Here is an 8,556-nt window from a genome sequence, read left to right as displayed (position 1 = left end):
AAAATGAAAGTTGGCCAACTCTTCCGTTGCAGTGCGTTTCACTTAGGTACGTTCCGTCATGCGTTTACGTTCATTTATAAATAAGAGTACACAAAATTCTATGTTGATCTTTTTCCAGTGCGTCTACGTTTACAGTGCGTCAAACTATAAATCCAGCTTAAAAGACCCATTAAAAGTCTTACATAACCGAATCTATAAAAAGTACGTAACTTGATTCAGAGCTGGCATAAGAACGACGGTAGCCCTGATCAGTTTACTAGTTTTGGCACAGAAGTGTTTGGCGAAGTAAAAAACGAGCTACTGATAGAACGTGTACAGCAAACACCAGTTAACTTGGCGACCGATTACGCAGAACGTCACTGAGAAATAGATTATATTTACGCCCCATGATTCTCCTATTGGTTTACTATTTCTGATAAGTAGTTTCAGTGGCGTAACGGTATAGTTCAAAGAATTATTACACAATTAAAAAAATAGTAATATTTTTTCGCAAGCTTTAATATATCATTAGAAAGATGAAATATTTATTATTTTTTTAGTCAATTTAAATAGAAAGCCACTGGTTTATAATATCTCTTTAATTTAACATACAAACACAATAATAATTATGACTGTATTTAATTAACAAATAAAACTACGTTGATATTGTCTTTCATATTAAATGGAGGGTATTGTATAAATAAATGTAACACAGTAATTATTTAATTTTGATATTTTGGTTTGATTATAACACTAAAACGAGTATCAAGTGTAGAAAAATAGTAAATGAAAATAATTTTCTAATGGTTAATTTTCTTTATCTTTATCATCAAAGGAAAACTCTGTACTGGAAGATTCGCTGTTAATATTTGTAATATTAGGAGCTATTTCCATGGCGTTATCAACCACTATTACGCTATCCATGTATTCATCTTCCTTCTTAATGACATGGTCACATCATTTTCTCCACTCATTTGCATCAATTTTATTGAACTCTTCCTCAGCCAGTTCTTGTACGTCAGCTAATTTAAATTTAACGTTTTTCTGGCTTACATTATTTTTGACTGTAGCCCATATAAGTTCAATCGGGTTTAGGTCAGGATGGTACGGAGGTAAACGCAAAGGATTATGGCCATGCTAGCGTAAAATTTCGTCGAACTTGTATTTTACATGACGGGGTTTATGATATTTAATGGTTTCATATAATTACGGTTTTAAAGCGGTGGGTATAAATGGAATATTTTTCTGTATTCACCATTCTATCATTTAATTTTTTTTGAGTTTGATGTAGGCGCCCGCTCTAACTGAATACTATGATAAGATGCGTTATCAAAAACTAGTACCGAGTTAGGTAAATTAGGTACGTTTTTGTAACCACTTTCCATAATTATGTGCATTCATTTCAGAGTGGAAATCCCCTGATTTTGTACCTGACTTGAAAATTAATAATCCATCCTTAATGAATCCCATGTCTCCACCGGCATGCACTATTATTAGTCGTTGACCTTTAGAAATTATAGAAAATAATCCCTTTGTTAATTCGTCAGTCCAGTTCTTCGAAAAAGTATGACCGCTGTGTAAGTAAGTCTCGTCAACATACACAATTGGCCTATTTTGAGTACGAAAATGTTTGATTTGCCTGAGATATTTTATACTCAAAGCTCGTACTTATTTAACTTTTTTCTATAAGTAATTTTCGGTTGTTTTCGGTTCTCCTCCAACGAAATTGCATTTTGCGTAGAAGTCGCCTTAGAGATGTCTGTGAAATTGTGATATCCAAATCGTTATGAATTGTTTGTTTTAATGTTTTTACCGTAACCCGACATTTGTCTGTTTTATAAAAATCGTAGATCATTCTGCGAATGTCTCTTGTTTGGTATTCCGTCAAATCTATGATTGATCTCCTTACTCGTTTTTTGTCTGGACTGGCAAATTGGACTGTGTCGGTATTTTTCTCTAAGGCAAAGAACATTTTGCCTCTCTTGTTATCCTTTCAATTGTTCTGATGAAAATTCCTGTAAAAGTAACTACAGTGATTCATTTTATCAAGTATGTAAGTATAAAAAAGACTATATTTACTGCCATGCCATAAGACAGTAAACAATATATTCATGTGCTAATAGGTGTAATAATTTAAGTATGTTAAAAAATGTCTTTCAGTTATCGAGAGTAAGACCGATGTACATACAATAATTATAATTTCACAAATTTTTGCAAATATGTTTATTTAAAAAGCTATGCTGTTGCAAACTTGAATATTTTGGTCATGTTATGCGACACCCAGAGAGATATAATATACTCCACTTAATAATACAAGGCAAGGTAGACGGAAGAAGAGTGGACAGGTCGAAGAAGAACGTCATGGCTTAGAAACCTAAGAGAATGGTTTAACTGATCCTCTGCATCCCTTTTACGAGCTGCCGTCAACAAAATTACTATAGCCAACGCTCGATAATCGAGCACGGCACATGAAAAAGTAGTGATACAACCACAAAAGTAGGTTATAAAACTAAAAAAAATGAATTAGGCAGATATGACTAATAAAATATAAAGGCAAAGTTAAAAACTCTCGATTATTTTCAGTTCATTTGACAGTGAATTAAAATTAATTTATTGTACAAACTTACCTGTTGCTTTAGCTGTTGTTTCTTTCACAATTTTTAAGGAATCTACTTCAAGCTTAAAATTTTTGAAATAATAACACATTATATATTATGATCTCACGAGATTGTCCATTAATAACAGAATTAGTCTTTCTATTACTTTCTAACGACATAATTTAAAGAAACTGCCACAAACACACTTAACTATCCAAAATAATAAGAAATCTGAAAAATAACAGCCGCACTTCACTTTTGTGTTACGCACCTGACTACTGGGAGGAGACTGATGACAACCACCTAATCCACCCCAAGCGGACTTCAATTTTGGGTTTGTGCGCCTCGCCAACTTAAGTGGCGTTGACAGTACAAGAAATCGTTTAAGGTGGGAAGGGTATTAAGCTACTAGAAAACTTTGGTGAAACCAAAACACCAGAATTGACACCAAAGATTAAGGTATACATCCGCAAAGGTAGAAATTAGAATATTGGTTAGAAAAGCCTGTGCTTTAACATTTCTGCTATTTAATCTATATTATGAGTTCCTATTTAAACAAGTAGTGGATAATTCCAAGGACAGAGTCAAGGTGAATAGTGTTAACATCAATAACATTAGATATGCCAATGATGCGGTATTAATTGTGGATTTGAAACCGACTTGGATCTTCAACGTTTTGGGTATTTAATGACTTAGGTCATCAACGACTCATCAACAGGACCAAATCGGTCTGTCAAGAATGCTATATGGGAATAAACATTAGGAGAACCAAAGTGATATCAATCAGAAAAAATTAAAATATTTCTTAACATTGCACAATATACGGGCACATTATAAAACAGGACAAGTTAAAGTATCTGGGATTTCGGATCGATTGCAGTCTTAATTCTGATCTAAAAATAAGATCAAGAATAAAACAATCTAGAAAACTTGTTTAAAGTATTAAAAGACTCTGAAAATATTTTACAATGTTTGTATTTTGAGAACGATTTCCGAAGTGGAAATTGAAACGTCAATAATAAAGGTATTTTAACCTTTAATTGTGGCTTAATCTCATTTAAATAGTAATTAACTGAAAATATTAAACCTGATCCTCAAAAAGGAACTCGAAACTTGATTACGTTTATCAAAATGCTACGCCTGATCGACTCTCCTCTATTCAGCTAAATTTAATGTGCAGTAAATTAAACGTAAACCAAACATCAACCGTAAATAAATTGGACACCTTTGAAGAAAAAATCTATCAGAGTATGCTTAAGATTTTGTGGACATTGCATACTTCAAAACAAAGAAGTACTGCAGAAAATAGCTTTTCAATACAGTAAAAGTTAAAAAACATCGTACCTAAGCTACGTACTTAGAAATAATAAGTACCAATATGCTCAACTAATAGTGAAAGGAAAGATCGAGAGAAAGAAAGGAATACAAAGAAAAAGACTATCCTGATTAAAACCACCCGATAATTTACAGGGCTAAAATTTGAATTAACAGCTGAAGACACAGAATTTTTGCAATTGTAGTAGCCAACCTTGATTGAGAGGACACTCTTTAATTTGGAAGACTTGTTTTAAAAAACATTATATGTAGTTAATTTGCAATCTGTAAAATTTTCGAATAGACAAATTTAATTACAGTAAAAAAACATTAAGGAAAACTGTCCAATGACAGTTTCCTTTTAATTAGCCGTTTTGAGTCCACAGCTACATATAGGCCTTACGTAAATAATTCAATTCTATCCGATCTTGATCACCCTGAATCCAGTTGTGCGCAGGTTTTTTTTTACAAATTATGTAAAATTACAATTTTACGTAATTTGTACAAAAAACCTTTTTTGAGAACGATTTTCAGAGTGGAAATCAAAACATCAAATATAAGTTAATTAAAAATGTGATTTTTATCACAACAAATCTTTGTGGCTTAATCCCATAAAAACATAATATTTAGATTTCTTAGTTGACGAATGCTTATTATTCTAATTGTCAGAGACGAAAATACCACTGAACCTCTAAAAATCATACGAACAAGCTGAATTTTGCTGAGAATGTCAATTTTGGAATCCCAAAAAAAAAGTGAAAAAAGTTTTCTACTTTCACCCTCCAGCTTCTCTTAAATTGTCTCCTTATATGGGAGAAAAAATCAATTTATCCTAAATCTGCATGCCGTAGAGAAAAATGTTTCAAATAAAATATATAGTTGAGATAATTTTAAACAAAAATGTTGTAAAAAACTGACTCAAATAAAGTCAGTTTTTATAGCATAAAATTTTGGATTTGAGTTTTGGCAACAAACGTAAGGCATTTAAAATATGCTTAAAAAACGCTGAATTTAAACATTGACCTTACAAACTATCTAAAATGTTTAAAACTGCTCCTTTTTAATTGCACAAGTACGTTTTTCGAAACTACGCAACTTCAGCTAAAACCTCAACTCAATATTGCCTTTCTGCATACCATTTCCATGGCGTGTGATAGTTTGTACTTTAAAAGTTTCAATTCTACGTTTTTAGACATATTTCAAATGCCTCATATTTTTTGTCAAAATCAAAATTCGAAATTTCATGTTACAAGTTTTGAAGAATAGGCTCCAACAATGGAAACTCAATTACGACCGATCAATGAAAAAAATCGCCTTATCGGAAAGCTTTAAAAACGTTGCAGAAGAAAGTTGGTCCATAATAAAAGATTTTCGAAATAAAAAAAGTCTTGAATTAATTTTTTATAAGACCTGCTAATAAGTCTGAGCTGATCCAAATAATCAGTAGTAACAAAAACAAATCTTTCTGTAGTACTGATGGACTATCCATGAAAATTTTCTTAAATCTCCCAAAAAATTTATTGGAAGTCCTGATTAATTAATAATTCCTTTGAAAAAGGTATATTTCTAGAGTGCCTAAACACAGCCATTATTATTCTTTTTCATAAGGGTGGTAAAAAATCGAATGTCTGTAATCTGCAATCGAGTGATACACAGTGATGACGTCATCGGCTCTTTTTTTAAATGTAACACCCTGTATTTTAGAACATTTTTATATAAAAATGAGCCGATACCAAAAAAGTATAATACCGGGGGTCTAACGGATATATTTTGAAAGATATGCGCGTACAAAATTAATTTTTATTGATTTATAATATAAATAAATTATAATAAATAACTTGAACGTTATCCAGTAATAAATACATGACTTAATCTTAAATGTTTGAATTGTAGCCCTTGTTGTATTTGACAGTAACCCAAACGTTGTACAAATTCTTGTAGAACCTTGTTTATGCTTTCTTGAGAAATATTGTTTATTTCTTTACGAATTCTTGTTTTTTAGTCTCCAATATTTGCAGGTTTCGTTTTATAAACAACATTTTTTAAATGACTCCACATAAAATAATTCAAAGGACTGAGGTCTGGCGACCTGGCTGGCCATTCAATATGTCCACGTCTTCCAATCCACCTGTTCAGAAAAATTTCGTTTGGATACCTTCGAACATTTAAAGCGTAATGCGGAGGCGCACCATCCTGTTGAAACTATAAACTTTTATCAAAACCTCCAAGCTTAATTGTACTGGGGAATAAATTAACTAAAGTAGGTAAGAGATACCCACTTAAAAACTGAAGATATGCTGGCCCGTTTAAATTATTTTCGAAATAGTAGGGTCCAATGATTTTATTTCTTACAATGCCAGCCCATACGTTTACCTTTTGCGGGTATTGTGTATGATGTTCCCGCATCCAGTTGGAGTTTTCTTTTGCCCAGTATCTGCAATTCTCACGGTTGACCTCGCCATTTAATTTGAATGTAGCCTCATCAGAAAAAATAATATTTTGAACCAAGCGAGGGTTTCGGTGTCTGTTATCCATCATTATTTCGCAAAATTGTATCTTTTATCTTTTTATCTGGATCATCCTCGTTTAATTCCTGTACAACAGTGCATTTTACTTACTTTTACGTACTTGTGTATCGTTGTTTTGCAAATATCGAGATCACTAAAAAGCAAGTAGAACACTAATCTTCAAAAGCAAGTAGAACATCTAATGTCGTAACATAATTTACAGAGGGACGACCCGATTTGCGTGCATTTTCAACCGTACCAGTTTCTCGAAATTTCTTTTCAATCTTACTTACTGTTGACCGCGTAATGGGTATTTCTGGATATTTATCATTAAATAAATTACACACTTCCATCTGAGTTTGCGATTTGTCTCCATACCCAATCATCATGAGTATTTCAATTCTTTGCTTTTCACTCAAATTTATTTCTACTTAAAATTAATTCTAAGCAATAATACAGAACATTCACGAATTAATACAATTACCGTGCTACTTAATTGTTATTGAACATTACAGAACATTACAAAAATAATTACAGTTTACCAAAAACTAGAAGTAGGCTACTTTTTTGCAATTGACAATAAATAATTTATTTTCTAAGCGCATATCTTTCAATTTGAAATTAGCTCATTTTTATCGATCTAAAAATGTCCTAAAATACAGGGTAGGGTGTAACATTAAAAAAGAGCGGATGACGTCATCACTGTAATGTGTATCACCTTGTATAATGAAATTTTATTGTAAAATGTAGAACATTAAATTTAAAAGTCGACGTGTTTTGGATTTTTTTAAAAAGCCTTTTTATTTAGGAAATATCGAATTTATTCCATACTTTACGGACACACTGTATGTATAGGTCAATTAAGTTCGGTATTTACTCGACACAACTGTATGGCCGGGTTTGATACTTGAAATGTGTAGTATGAGATATTACAAAAATACTCTCATCTAGGGAAGTATCAATTTGTTAGTGGAAATATTTTTAAATAAATAAATTTAATTTAATTTAAATTAAATTTTGCAAAAAATCTTCAACCAATCTGGCCTATCTTTTGCACACAATTCAAACACAGTAAGAGCCTTAAGTTCAGGTACATTTAAATCAATTTTAATAAATAATAAAAAAAATATCAACAATATTTAAAAACAGCTATTTTGTTAATCATTTTGCAATACATTTTTGTTTATTAACCGATTTTAATTTGCCCTATCTTATTTGGTGTATATTTTTTTCTCTGAAAAAGTTGTCTTTTGTTAAATCTCTAAATAGACAAGTTTGTAAGTTATGAGCAAAATAATCAGTTGTATGTTTTAATTGGTTATTTAAAAATATGTTCACTAAAAAATTTATGAATCCCTAGATGAGAGTCGTTTTGTAAAATCAAATATTACACATTTCCACTGTCAAACCCGTCTATACGGTTGTGACTAAAAAAACCTTCTTTTACTAACTTGATTGGTCTAATACTACATAAATATATAATAAATTTAGATTATAATAAAATTTCATTTTTCAAACATTTATAACCATAATACAGGGAGGATACACTGAAATATAGGGAGTAAGGACAAATTTCTAGACTTAGGCAGATATACAAATAGAAAAGTATGAAATATGCGCCTAAATATGCAGAATTTTATGCAAAAATATGTAGTATTTTATGCAGAATATGCATAATTATCTAGAAAATATGCATGTAATAAAAAATATTTATAATATTTTTTTTATTTACAAAAATACTTACAATATTATAAATACATAACATATACAATTATTTTAACATATAAATATTATTTTGAATTGTGGTAACAAAAGATTACCAAATGATGTTCAAGATTTTCTAATAAAAACTTATGGCTTCTATCTGAATACATATATTTGTAAATAGAAACATTTCTTTTGACATCAACTGTTGTAACTGGGATATTTTTCAAATTTACTATAATAGATGGTTATAAATTAAGTGGTTCGGAAAATGTCCCGGCTAGTACTTGAACCACGTCAGAAAAAACCTGGTAACCACCATTTTTTTCCATGGTTACTTTAAATTTTTGAAAAATTTGCTTTCCAATAACACCTTTAACGTTTTGACCCAACGACTCAAATTCTTTTATTAAAACTGTACTCTCTAACAATAATATTTTGGAGGATTCTAATTG

This window comes from Diabrotica undecimpunctata, chromosome 1 (genome assembly GCF_040954645.1).
Source record: "Diabrotica undecimpunctata isolate CICGRU chromosome 1, icDiaUnde3, whole genome shotgun sequence".
NCBI classification, from domain to species: domain Eukaryota; kingdom Metazoa; phylum Arthropoda; class Insecta; order Coleoptera; family Chrysomelidae; genus Diabrotica; species Diabrotica undecimpunctata.
Note: the sequence above shows the minus strand (reverse complement) of the source record.